This window comes from Pyrus communis, chromosome 6 (genome assembly GCF_963583255.1).
Source record: "Pyrus communis chromosome 6, drPyrComm1.1, whole genome shotgun sequence".
Taxonomy (NCBI): domain Eukaryota; kingdom Viridiplantae; phylum Streptophyta; class Magnoliopsida; order Rosales; family Rosaceae; genus Pyrus; species Pyrus communis.
Window position 1 is genome coordinate 2,454,617 of NC_084808.1, and position 15,317 is coordinate 2,469,933.

Sequence of the window (15,317 nt, forward strand, 5' to 3'; positions counted from 1 at the left end):
GTTCGAAAACCCTTCTCGACCGAGACTTAGATAGATAACTGGTCGACCTCGACGCAGTGCTGTTTATCCAAACTGAAGGTGCTTCTTGGTCGGCTGATTCTGCGGCAGCAGTGCTGTTTATCCAAACTGAAGATGCTCGCCGGGTGCTTCCACAGTGCTGTTTATCCAAACTGAAGGTGTGTCGGCAGGAAAAGAAAAGGAAAAATCTCAAGGTGTTTGAGAGGTTTTGCGCAGGGCAATTGTATGCTGATTTGAAGGGGCTTTTCTGTTGCATGATTTCTTGTATTTATAGTGCCCCATTCCTTGAAACCAATTCTGATTTGGATCGGGAGTCCTTGTCCCATTTCGCCTCTAACTCGAACAAACCTACTCCTACTGGGATTCTGAATTTTCCTTCTTTTCGGGACTCCATTCCTTGCCGGTCGAGAATCCTGGTCGCACCAGGACTTCCTCGACCTTTTCTATTCATCTGGACAACTTAGGATAGGATTTGGGCGACCCTGCCAGCTGGCCCGGGATTTATTATTCGGCCCATAGTATTTATCATTACCTTGGGCCGAGCACATCTTGCTGCTCGGCCCAACAATAATATTTTGGGCCCAAACAATTATGCATGCATGTTTTGAATTATTAATCACCATGTTTAGAAAAGTAATTTGATGCAATTTTGGTCGGAAGGTTCCCTAAAATTAGCGATGACTTCTTGTGGTTAATAATTGTAAGTTCACTTAGCACGAACACCACGTCTTAAGAGTTGCATGGTTTCTTAAAAGGTTTTCATAAAGTAATGAGCCCTTCATGTTCACATTCAACCCGAACGTCCAAACGGGTTGCATGTTTGATATACATTCTAGGTTGGAGGTCCAAGTAGAACATACTTTAGGAAAACCTAACCTTCAAAATTTGTATGGGTAATTCATGGGTGATTGGAAGAACTATAAATGATTGTTAATGTGATGGCGAAACCCTAGTGCCATTTTATTATTGTTCTTTCAAAACGTTTCCTTTCAAATTGATTTTCTTTAAATTGTTTTTTAGTCGATTTCTTAAATCGTTTTTATTTAAAATTCAAAATCAACTTTTTCCAAAACTTTGTTCTGGGTAATTAACTAAGATTTGATTTCACATAAATTGTTATAAATAATCCCGGTGGACAACGACTTTGCTAGAGCTAACTATACTATGATTACCTTGTTCTCTTGCAAGTATTTTGAAGTGTTTTTATCCCTACTTTTGCAAGTAGTAAAAATCTTATCAAGAGGCTTGGACAGAATGCTTACCAATTCCTACGGGTGCATGTTTGTGATGGGTTTTAATTAATTAATCAATTGGGAATTGTTACTAGCACTCTAAAAATCTCATTCTACACTCCAAACTTTCTATATTGGGAAAGAAAAATACACTTGTGAGGAGTGTAGAATGAGATTTTTGGAGTGCCAATAACACCTCCCAATCAATTAACCAAACAAAAACCAAAAAAGAGTAATGTTACTGTAACATTTCAAATTTGATATGAGAGGAAAACAAAATCACATTACAATTCAACAAGAGAATGACCCGGAACACTTTGAACATATGAATTCTAACATTTTACCGAGTATTTTCCCGATTCACTCATAAAGCGTTCAATGAGGATGAGCACCTTGATCCAGACACCAAACATCAGCTGCCACCTTTTTCTTGAAAGACTTTCGTTCTGTGGACTTAATTTATCCTCTGCGCCAACTTCGAACGGCACCATAGGTGAATTGGTAGCTACATGGCTCCTAAAACTGATAAAATGGGTTGCTCATCATCAAAGGCAAAGCAAGGGTAAGAAAATGTACAAGTTGCACTCACTCCATCCACTGTCCGAGTCCTCTGATTGTTCCTCCTCAATTTCTTTTATGCTCTGAACTGTATCTGAAACTTTTTTTGACATGTGCTCTGTGTGTCTTTCCAAATCTTTCAAGATCGTATTTAACTGTTCTTCACATGCAGCATAACGTTGTAGACATCGAAATTTCAGTGAAATAAATGTTAACCAATGTATTAAAATTACAACATTTATTTATTTCACCTACATCACACACTCATTTCACCTACAACTTCCACTTACTTCACCAACCTCACACACTTATTTCACCTACATCACACACTCATTTCACCTACAACTTCCACTTACTTCACCAACCTCACACACTTATTTCACCTACATCACACACTCATTTCACCAACAATTTCCATTTAATTCACCAACCTCACACACTTACTTCACCTACCAACTCCATTTACTTCACCTACAACATCCACTCACTTCACCAAAAAAATGGATGGTGGTGATTCACTCTCAAAGCCTATAAATAGGCTTCTCCATCAAGTGAAAAAAGGAAGGAATTTTAGAAACCTACACCAAAACCTTGAAGCCTTGAAACTCTAAAGCTCTCAAGAAAATCCCGAAGGATCAAGAAAGCACTCTTCATTCTTCGTCAAATCCTCCTTCAAGGTCAAGCCCCAACGACCCTTGAAGAACTTCCACCGACTCAAGATCAAGCCCCGACGGCCCCTTGAAGAAAGTGTTCATCATTTATCATCCGTTCATCCTAAGATCAAGCCCCAACGGCCCTTTGGATCAACAATCTCAACAAACCTATACACTCATTCTTCAAGATCAAGCCCAACGCCCCTTGAAGATCCATTCATCAACTGTTCATCCCTAGATCAAGCCCCGACGACCCTTTGGATCAATAGCTCATCCACAAACCTACACCCTACGAAGATAGAATCAAAGGATCAAATTACAAAGAGATTGTAACCCTAAAAATCATTAATACAAAAATATTATTTTTGTACACGTATTCTTGTTTCTTGTTTCAGGAATTTTTCGTGTTTACAAACTTGGCACGCCCAGTGGGACATCTCTACCTCTCATCTCTATCCTCAAATCATCGAAAAACGCAAATGGCATCAAGAAAATATCAAGTTGTTCCCGCAATCAAAGTGAAGAACAAGAACATCATCGCCGCAAGTGGTGATATTTCGGGCATCACAACCCGAAGTAAAGCAAGAGCTCTTTTTGCCGCATCTTCCACCCCTGCATTAACTCTATCAAAAGAACAAGAGCACCTGAGGCACGAGCCTGTGATCACCCTAGCCTCGTTAAGGGCGTCAAGAGGAGAGAGCCTCAGGCTAAGGTGATCACAGGCTCTCTCCTCTTGACGCCCTTAACGAGGCTAGGGTGATCACAGGCTCGTGCCTCAGGTGCTCTTGTTCTTTTGACAGAGTTAATGCAGGGGTGGAAGATGCGGCAAAAAGAGCTCTTGCTTTACTTCGGGTTGTGATGCCCGAAATATCACCATTTGCGGCGATGATGTTCTTGTTCTTCACTTTGATTGCGGGAACAGCTTGATCTTTTCTTGATGCCATTTGCGTTTTTCGATGATTTGAGGATAGAGATGAGAGGTAGAGATGTCCCACTGGGCGTGCCAAGTTTGTAAACACGAAAAATTCCTGAAACAAGAAACAAGAATACGTGTACAAAAATAATATTTTTGTATTAATGATTTTTAGGGTTACAATCTCTTTGTAATTTGATCCTCTGATTCTATCTTTGTAGGGTGTAGGTTTGTGGATGAGTTGTTGATCCAAAGGGCCGTCGGGGCTTGATCTTGGGATGAATAGTTGATGAATGGATCTTCAAGGGGCGTTGGGCTTGATCTTGAAGAATGGGTGTATAGGTTGTTGAGATTGTTGATCCAAAGGGCCGTTGGGGCTTGATCTTAGGATGAACGGATGATAAATGATGAACACTTTCTTCAAGGGGCCGTCGGGGCTTGATCTTGAGTCGGTGGAAGTTCTTCAAGGGCCGTTGGGGCTTGACCTTGAAGGAGGATTTGACGAAGAACGAAGAGTGCTTTCTTGATCCTTCGGGATTTTCTTGAGAGCTTTAGAGTTTCAAGGCTTCAAGGTTTTGGTGTAGGTTTCTAAAATTCCTTCCTTTTTTCTCTTGATGGAGAAGCCTATTTATAGGCTTTGAGAGTGAATCACCACCATCCATTTTTTTGGTGAAGTGAGTGGATGTTGTAGGTGAAGTAAATGGAGTTGGTAGGTGAAGTAAGTGTGTGAGGTTGGTGAAGTAAATGGAAATTGTAGGTGAAATGAGTGTGTGATGTAGGTGAAATAAGTGTGTGAGGTTGGTGAAGTAAGTGGAAGTTGTAGGTGAAATGAGTGTGTGATGTAGGTGAAATAAGTGTGTGAGGTTGGTGAAGTAAGTGAAAGTTGTAGGTGAAATGAGTGTGTGATGTAGGTGAAATAAATAAATGTTGTAATTTTAATACATTGGTTAACATTTATTTCACCGAAATTTCGATGTCTACAAACGTTGCTTCCATTTTTGCCTCTCGTTGTACAACTCCAGGGACAGCTCTCGGATTCTTTTATCCTTCTCATCCTGAGAATTAGGTCACTACGTCATTGTTCTTCGTACATGTCACTACATCATTGTAAAATTTAAGATGCTAAATCAGGGAGCTTGGAAATTAATAGGCACAATGATTACGAGTTACTTTTTGGATCTATGTTATACTAGCAACAATTATGGTTGGCTTAGTTTTTGCTGTCAATAATGTGTCTGTGAAGCCTCCTGGAATGTCCTTCCACAGAGAAAAATAATGTGTCTGTGAAGTCTCCTGGATTATCCTTCCACATAGAAATGTGGGTATTCACAAATAAACCGTACCTAAGCAGTTGATTGATCGACACAGGTATGGATGAGCTTAAGTTGACCTACCTGAAATTAACGTAGGAGGACATAAGTTGGAGAAGTTAATATGTAGAATTGTAGATATAAATGAACCCTTTTGCATTTTACTAAACAACAGCCTTCATATAAAGAGCATGGAATATTTTAGTTTCAACTTAATGGCTAATGCAACACGATACCAGGCTTGGACAAGTGCCTGGTAACAATCCGCACTGCTCTTCCACAGTTGAAAGCATCTATTAGCAAGTTAACCATTCTAATCGACAAAGTTTCATTGGTTTACCAACAACCCCAAGTTTAAGCTACTAAGACGTCAACCAACAATTCTTTTAAATCCAGCACTTCCTTTTGGGCGTGGGTAACTCCTCACAAGTTTTGTTCGATTACCACTACTTCCCAGAGCTTAAACTATTAGAACATGGATTACCAATCATTTATTAATCTAGAAGCAAATCCGTAATCTTTTTTTAATATTAGAAATGATCCCTAAGATTGAAAATCAATAGAAATGGTCCCTAAGATTATCAATCTCAGGGACCAAAGTGATGTGTTATGCAAATCTCAGGGACCATTTTGGCTAAAAAGCCTTAATATTATTAGGTGATCTGTTTAGTCTCTTCTTCAACATTATTACTGAACACAGTTATTTAGTACCAGTGAGTTAGTACGTAAGCAGTTGGTTGATCGACACAGGTATAGATGAGTTTCAGTTATTTAGTACCAGTGAGTTAGTGACAAATCTTCTTAAGCAAACATTTTATTCAGAATTATGTTAAAAATACTTCCCAACATACCTCACTTGCTAAATGCTTTCCTGATCCCCGCCATGGAACCTTGCTGGGACTCATTAGTTTATGATTATGCTCTTTAACAAATTTTGTGACTACCCACTTCAGTCCCTCTCTTTGAGCTAGCCTTATCATAGCTTGACAGCCCTCGCAGGTTACTGGGGGTGGAGGAAGAACTCTATCTTTTCTGTGCACATACTTTTGTGCTCGAAAGCCTTCTTTCAAGCAAACAAAATCTTGACCAATAACCTGATTATTTACTCGTGAACGACGATTGTGGTGTATCCATACGGTGAAAACGGAGCGTCTACCATATGCAACATAAAATTCTCTAGCTTCGTCTCCTGAGTCAAACTCCATGCCTTTATATGGTTCTAAAGCTTCACGTTCATAAGTAGATCTGCTGATTGTTCTTCTATCTCGTCCTTTTCATCTACACACAAGCCCAAATTCTCAGGAAGCACATCTTTCATCCCTTCTTTATGTTCATAGGCTTCAGCATGCATATCTAGGTCACTTTCATCTGAATCAAATCCATGAATAGACTGGTTATCCATTATGATCCTACAAGAAGAAACGACAAAATTGACCGATCGTTTCCATCCAAAAATAGGACAAGTAAACATCGACATAATAGTAGGTCAATTTCTACTACAAGTGATTTGTTGGTCAGCAGATATTTGAGTTTCAAAAAAACTCTGTATTGTCAACGCTAAAATAAGCTGAAGAATCATCTTGAAAACACAAAGTACATAAGACGATAGCCTCAGTTTACTAAGCAACGAGAGAGAACGGTTTCCAGGTATTGGAATGTCCAAGAGCTTGACTCAACCTTTGTTCACCGTGTTCGGATAATTATATCCCCTACAAGCAATGGAGGATTCATAGCTACAAGTGCTCAAATGAGACATGAATTACTCTTCACATTCTATGCTCCTTCTGATAATGGGTGAAGCGGATGAAAGTAGGTTGATAAACTAATAGAAGGTTTCTCATAAAAAATAAACTAAGAGCAGATTCATCGTTGCATGAGACAGAACTTATAGACTAATTTAAAGCAAAATAAATTTTCAAGCACAACATGGTGGGCAATGTACTTTTTTTTTTTTTCTTTTTTTTTTTTTTTTTTGAAAACTAGTCTGGATCTTTGACCCAACTAATCACTAGGCAATGTACTTTCAAGAGGCAAGTTTTTCAATAATGCAGATAAAAGAGAATCCCTTTCTTCCACGCAAGAAACTCATGAATAAGGCCGTTGACGCGTAAATTTAGAGGTGGAGTACGGTTACCGACCAACTTTTCATAATAACAGATTGCATTTCTTGAAAGGAAGCATTCTTTTCCCCAATGCAGCAGTTTTCTAGTCTTCCTAATGTAGGATTACCTATTCGTTTTTAGTTACAGTATAATAGCAGACTTTCCCCACTAAAAATGTAGTTACAGACTTACAGTCCAATTACAAATTTCACAAACAGTTAGTTTGAAAGTAGTCAGCCTTATAACGACGGACAAGAACCAACCGGTGTACAGATACGAATCAACTGGTATACATGACATACCCGACCCGGATTGTCCACTAGGATTCCGAATTGAGCTATGCTGGCCGACACCTGGAAGGTGACGAAGCCATAAATATGCAATAATGTGTAAACTATGAATAAATTTAAACCTAAAAGTGCCTCAGTATACGAGTGCATGGTGAGCAAGTATGGATCCTTTCACACGTGATACCGAGCATAAGTAAAGTATAGCAAGGTAAGATAATGATTATACCCTCATAAGAAGCCACATGTACTGAGAAGTGCCACGAATCCTCGTCGATACGGAAACTTTGCTACTAGAACCTGGAGGGGCGCAAAATAGAAAAATGTGAGTGGGCGAAAACAAGCTCTTCAACACCATTTCATTTATCAAACGTAATAACCCCTCGCTGTAAAACCTGTATAATTTCTTAGAAAATCATACTACGTAAGTATGAAATCAAAAGTATACTAACAGTAAATTCAAAAGTATACCACGACACAGCATCTCATTAGCAATATAAATAATCATGTGCTTAATAACCCATACTAGCACGCAAGTCGGAGTCACCTATGGTGACGTGTACGATTGCACCCATATCTCAATAATCAATGCTAGCTCATAAGTTGGAATCACCTATAGTGACCTGTACGACTCATCCATATCTCATCAATCAATGCTAGCACATAAGTTGGAATCACCTATAGTGACATGTACGACTCATTCATATCTCATCAATCAATATCCAACTAATATGTTAGCCGGATCCACCTCTTGTGGCCTGTACGGCTGAACTCATAGCTCATCACATATCCCTGCACACGAGTCAGAACCTGATGTGAAATATTCTAACACACAAATTAAACCCTATTTGTGACAATTGTAGTAGATATGTAAGTAGGGATCGTTCTAGACCAGGGATTAACTAGGGATGCTAATCAATACAAATAAGACTCAAAAACACTAAACTAGACTTTATAGACTCAAAATTAACTTAAGACACTTAAAACAACAACCAACAATCAAAAAGACTCAATTCTAGACCTAACAAGTGATTTGGACGAAAATAGGACTTAACTTGACTCAAAAGACTCAAAGAAAACAGATTTTGACTCAAACAATAAGACTAAATGAAAGGGGGATTGTTTTTGACGAATTTAAAACTTAAAACAAAAACTTTGTAGAAAAAACTTTGTAAAAACGATTTTGGGTGAAGTAAATGGGTGAAAGGCTAGTTAGAGAGTCTTTCTCCACACATGACATATGCATATAAACCAATTTCCAGTTATTATTCCTTTAGAACTAACCATCAGATTTTCCTTATTTCATTGAATTAGATGGAATACGCATCGCAACCAAATTATCTTTCCCAAGTTCCCTATATGAAACGCATAATAGAGATACATGTCAAAAGTCATTAAGTTCTATGAAAATCATAAGCACTGACAAGGCATTCATCACCATGAAATGCATGAGACTCATGCCAAGGATTTACTTAACACGATTGTGACTAGTAGCCTCCACTACTTGTGAATATAAGTGAATAACTATTATGTGAAACTCCCTTATACTCTAGCATCAAATTCATGCATGCAAATTAAGTGTCGACCCTCAACCAACACACATAAACAAGTTTTAATAACTTAGATAAGCAAATCACATTCATGCCTTAAGAAACAATAACTGGATGTAATCAATTCATATAAAACATATAATCATGGCTTTGAATTCACCTCTAACTAAAAAGAAATTAGTTCCACATGTTCATTATAATTGAAAACCAAATTAATATAAACATTGAACTAAAACTAAGGATAGAATACATCTAGGAAAACTCCACACTCCAATGGCCGATTTCGAACCCTCCTTGGATGGCAGATTGCACAAGTCGTCCTCTCCTTCCTTCCTTGCTTGCGGCACTAGGGTGGTGTAGGGTGAATTGTGGTGTTTGATGGCTGAAAGTATGAATGAATGAATGAGTGAATGGATGGCTTGAATGATGCGGCATAGGGTTGTATTTACAGGCTAATTTATGCACAATTTATGAAGGAAAAGGATTGCACAATCCAATGGGAAAAGGGTTATGGTTTGGCAGAAACCTAGGGGGAAAGGGATACTAACCTGCGACATTCAATTAGGATCAGGTATAGGCTTCTAGAAAGGATGTTTAGGTTAGATTTCTAGAAGAACAAAGACTAAGGGGTGTGGCACCTTTGTAGGAGAAGGATTACAACTCCTAAACCTCCAAGGAATGGCATATATGCGGCACATAAAGGCTTAGGCTTCTAGAATATGAGTTTATGTGTTTAAATGTATATCTAATCCCTTCTAAATAGCTACACTTAAGGCACAACCTGATTTGGATAGGATAAGATAGGATAATGTTAGATTTAGGAAAGGATAAGGTTGGATAAGGTAGGATAAGGTTCCTTATTTCTTGCTCTTTCCTTATCTTCTTTGCATTAGAACTTCTTTCTCCAGATTTGTAGCCTTTCCTAGCCTCTCTTGACTTCAATTTCGTCCATCCACTTTGCTCTATGGTTAAGCTATCCAATCCATGTCCAAAATCGCTCCAAATAGCTCCAATCCATGTCCTATCAGAACCACCTCTAGTGGTCTGTACAACAGGACTACGTGTAAATAAGTACGCTCAAGTGCTACGATCACGTGAAGACTGTGCGAATAATCGCAGGTCACTTACGACAAGACTGTGCACCTACCTTGGATCCAAGGTGAGTGTAAGGTGCTAGAGGTGAACATCACGTGAATGACTGTGCCCTGGCCACGGGCGAGAGCCCTAACACCGGGGTGCAGGCTTATGAGCTCTAGCTGCATCTATTATAACATGTACAACTCAAGGGCAACCTGTACGACAATGTCAGAGTTGCCTATCCTTGCAACCTGTACGACAAGGTCGGAGTTTCCTAAAGTATAAATATAGTCATACCATAACTCGATCGTTTCAAGTAACACCATAAACTCACATGAACTTACCTATGCGTCCTGTGTTCCTCTTCGCATTTCAAAGCATTCACAGTAATTACTTACGGTAGTATACATATGGATATGCCATGATGCAATCTAATACTCAACCATGTCATAGCATTTACTAATATATACATATATATAACATGGCGAAATATGCATAATCTGTAACGCCCCACTCCTGAACTATTTATTTCGTGAATAATTATCTGGAACAAGTCCAACTAAATATTAGTTTAATCAACTATCATTACTTACGATTCTTTACTTCAATCTCTCAATTCCTCACACTTTGATTTATGACCAACATTTAACCACTTACCAAAACATAAGGTTAAATCTCACATTTTCCACCAATGTCCCTCACATTGCTCAATTCCCCAAACAAGGCTATTGTCTCAATTATTTAGTCTCATTTATTATATGGCTACATCTAACGTCTCATTAGACTGCCTACATACCCTAAGCAGGGATCAAGCCATTCATAGTTAGCATCAATTATTTGTAGGTAACATGCATAAATCAACTTAAACATGTTTGTGGAATTATCAATCATATGTATATATACGATAGAACGGAAAGGACCCACTCATTGATATGTAGAAGGGTCGTAGCCCTCGAGTCTCACTTGATTGCGCTCATCCTCTAGAAACGTCTCACCTGACGCCGTTAGTAATGCCGTCAGTATATTCCATCAAAGTTGATGAAATATTCTTCGTCTTCTCCGGTGATCCTCGCTGGCCCGCCGTCTGCGATTGTCGGATTCACTTTGGGGGTCCTAAAACCAACGGAATCTCGCCGGAAAAATTTGAGGAAATCAGCCAAACCTTGCAACTGAAACCAACGTGATCACGACGAGTGAACAGTACTCCTCATCGAAGCTTTTAGTTCCAGAGGTTCCCGAAGCCTTCATGTCCAACCAAAACTATAGCTCGACTCCTGAGCTTGCAAGGAACACGAAAGTAACGTCCAAAACCTTGATCTGTGAGTGATGAGGTTGGTTGAGAGGTTGTTTGTACAGTTGTACAATTATGGAAGAAAAATCCGAGAGAGAAGATAGAGAGAGAGAGTCCACGGGTTGGTTTAGGTGTGTGTGTGTGTGGTCCAGATTGCAGCCAACCAAAAACAAGGAAAAACTTAGTTTTAATTGGGTCCAAACAATTAGGACTTAACATATTTGGTCCACAACCAAAGTGCATGTCACACAACACCATTTAACGTCCAAGGGTATAAAAGTCATTTCACGCTATCGAAAATATATTTCGGGACGGGCTGTCACGATACAAATCCAATGAGCATTTTGAATATTTTTCTTACGTTAAAATCAAAAAAAAAAAAAAAAACTTGGAAAACATAGTATACTCTTAATAACAATCCAATTGTCGAAACAAAATGACATGGCCCGTTATATCTCTTCTTATGGTCAGGACTTGAACGCATTCTTTTAACTTACAGTGCAACAATGGCTTCTTACTTTAACTATTCATGTTGGCTGGACATCATGATTACACCTAAAGACAGTCATGGTTGATGGATACTCTCGCACACAAATCATGGGTTTTCACCAAAGTTGCGAAAGTTTAAAAAAAATTAATAAATCACCATTGCCAGTTGGGCTTAAAAAATCATCAAAATTGCTTCAAATCAGCATCTAAACTTATAAAAACTGAGTCCTTGAAGTTTTAAATACGAAAGGCCTAGAGATTTACAACAATTACTTAATCATCGGAAACTTAGCCAAGGGAAAGCAAAGAACAAAAAATAAAAACAGGTTTGGGTTTGATGGGTTCACCAGTCACCAATGACGACGGGTATGATGAAGGTGGAAATCCTAAATCGATCTGCGTATGGAGGCTGCACCAACCCAAGTGGTTAATTTTGCGGCTTGCTGGTATGGTGGGTCCCGCCGGAGATGGAGAGAGTTGGAAGGGAGGGAAACAGGGTGACAAAATGAGCAGCTCGAGGACTCTGGACTCGGACGCAGACGGAGGCGCAGCCAGTCTCAGTTAGTGGGGGTTTACAGGAGGAAGCTTTTCGTCTAGTAACCGGGTGAAGTTTTCCCCACAAAACAAAGTTTAATCTAAACTATCTCCACGAAATTACCATTTTAACCCCCTCGAAAAAACCAAATAAAAAAAACATATGAGCAATCTCTAATCTCTAATATTTAATCTTTAATATTAGAATACGAGAAGTGAGTTTCGGTGTCTTAAGGTTTCATAAAAAATAATTGGACATAAAAACCCTTGAAATAAAATTAAAAAAAAGCCCGTAAGAGGCAAAGCAATCAGGATCATAATTCCTATGGGTATTTTTGTAAAATAAAACATAAAAGGTAAAATCTCTACTAATTAATAAAACCCTCTTTGTCAACCAAAACATGATGAAATGACAAATTAGTCTTCTATCACATAAAAAAATGATGGGCAATAATGTAATTTCACAGGTCCAAATTTTACTATTTTTTATTGAAGCCTGATATACAGGTGATGTTAAAATACCTCCAATATTAAAAAAAAAAAAAAAAAAAAAAAAAAAAAAAAAAACTGAAAATGACACACCCCGACCGGAATGTCCACTAGGACTTCTAGTCAAGCTGTGCTGGTCGACACCTGGAAGGTGGCGAAGCCATAAAGTATAGTAATGTGGAAAATGTAAATAAATTTGAACCTAAAAGTGCCTAAAGACCAGAGTGCGTTGTGAGCAAGAATGAACCCATTTCACACGCGACGTCAGAGCATAAGTCAAGTACATTAGTGTGGGTAAGGATCATACCCTCAAAGGTAGCCACCCATACTGAGATTCGCCAAGAATCCTCGTCGATACAAACTTTCAGTAGCTAAAACCTGGAGAGGCGAAAAACAGAAAATGTGAGTGGGCAAAAACAAAGCTTTTTAGAACCATTTCTCTTTCCAAAAATAATAACCCCTCATCGTAAAACCTGTATAATTTCCCAGAAAATGATAATACATACGTATATAAAAATCAAGCTTGAGAGCAATGAAAACCAAAGTGAGTGCCATGTCAAGTATCTCAGCAATAAATATGTAAGCCAGGTAATGCAAATCAATATAAAAAGATATATCAGCCGAAGTCACCTAACGTGACCTGTACGCCTGAATCTATAGCTCATAAACAATTCCTGCACACTAGTCGGAACCACATAATGTGGTCTGTATGACAGGCTATGTGTAAATAAATACGCTCAAGTGCTACGATCACGTGAAGGCTGTGCGACGTATCGCAAGTCACCTACGAGTTGGAACTACATAATGTGGTCTGTACGACAGGCTGGCACCTACCTTGGATCCAAGATGAGCGTGTAGTGCGGGAGGTGAACGATCACATGAAGGCTAGGCCCTGACCTCGGGCGGAGCACTTACACCGGGGTGCAGGATAATGAGTACCAAATGCATCCATGCATAACCATATACATCACAACCACTAACATCATAATGTATTCACCTGTAGCTTACCTGGGCTCCGCAGCATCATGCAACATTATGCATGACTACACTAATGCATATACTAAAATATAACGCAAGTATGACATGGCATTTCAATCACATTTCATTTAAAACATTTTATGGGAAAACGCAAAGTATGCATACGTATTTATAGAAAACCAAAAGCCCACTCACCTGGAGTCCGCGCTACAACTCCCTAACATGAATATCGAGATGTCTCAAACGACAATCACCTAAAGCAAATATCAAATCACATCTCAGAATCCTTATTGAAAGAACACGTAATTTACATAAAACACATCCCCTAAGGACGATCTAGAATGATTTGAGACCCATTGACCAAAAGTCAACCGTCGGTCAAAGATCGACGGTAGGGTCCACAACCCTATGTAACTCAATCTGGAAGATCCGCTCCTCAAATTTCCGATCAGTAACTTTCTAACATCCTCAAATATTACGTATTATAACGTATCAAAGTTTGGTGACGATCCAACGGTCGGATTGTCGATTGCTATAATAATCAAGCGGCAGACCTTAATGAAACTACGTTCAAATGACGGAAATTTGTCAATCAGACTTCACCAATGGAATCAGGGTATTCAAATTTAGCCTAGGAAGGTTAGGGGATGTCTTGGCCCACGCGCCGCCGCATGTGCCGCCCAATGGCATAGCCAGAAATTATTCGGTGGGTGGGCTAAGCTAAAATTATTACTACTAAATCAAATTTTTAATCTTATGTTGCCTACATAAAGTTATATAATAGTAAAAACTTGAATGTAGTACTTTGAAGCAAGAATTTTATGCTATGTTTTCTAGGTTTCTAACCTTCAAAGCTTTCAAGTGAATAAAATAAGAAACCATTTGTGGTATGGAAGTTTTAATTTATTACTATTAAATATAATATTGATTAAAGTGATGAGTTTATTTAACATCTACTAGCTCTTATTATTCTTAAAAACAATCTTATTAATAAAAAAAAATCAATTGTTAAGAGGAATATGACAATTAAAAATCATAAACTAACCCAAAAATTAATATTTTTAAGCTTGAAGAACCAAACTCTCCCTATGCTATAGCCAAGGGGAGCCTTATACTTGGCTTCGCCCTTGGCGCCGTCACAGGTGGCGGTCGGTCACCCCGACTTTACGGAAAATTCAATTATTTCTAAAAATTCTTAAATTTTACAGGAATGAAGATCTCAATAAGTGGAGTAACTTTCATACCTGTGACTAAGGCCAATTTGATCGGGAAAAGCCCCAATTTAGTTCGAGCCGTACGGAACCCTAAACTTGGGTTGTTTGATTCAACCTCCAAATTCACTCCAACACCTCAAACATTGCTTGGGCTTTGTTCCTGAGGTTGAGGGGAGCCTAGTGGTGGTGGTAATTTGTTGGGTTAACTTCACGATCGTCGGATTTCGCCATGGCACCCACGGAACCCACGAGTTTCGTTCTACTCGAACTCAAAGCTCAAACCCAATAAAATTTAGTTGGAAATGGAAGAGGGGAAGATAAAGATTAGTTTTTACGTGGTGGTGAGGGTTAGATCGCTGAAAAATCGACGGAAAAATGTCGGGAAGGCGGCGGTGTGGGTGGTGCCCGACGGGTTACACAGGCCAACCCGTGTCTCCCCCCCCTTTTCTTCTTTCCTTTCCCCTATTTGCTCCTGTTTCTGATTGGTCACCTTCCTCCCTCCTTTCCTCCTTTCTCTTCTCTCCTTCTCATCCTAGCCATCAATTTCTTTCTTTCCTTCTATCCCAACCACACACGTGGCCTCACAGATCTTTGCTCTCGAAATCTGGAGCCTTCCGAGTTA

At 39.0% G+C, this 15,317-nt stretch overlaps 1 pseudogene; it reads right to left on the bottom strand.

The window, feature by feature from the left end:
• Positions 1-1,795: 1,795 nt before the first annotated feature.
• On the bottom strand, positions 1,796-6,086 carry LOC137737342 (protein FAR1-RELATED SEQUENCE 5-like; annotated as a pseudogene).
• Between the last annotated feature and the right edge of the window lie 9,231 nt (positions 6,087-15,317).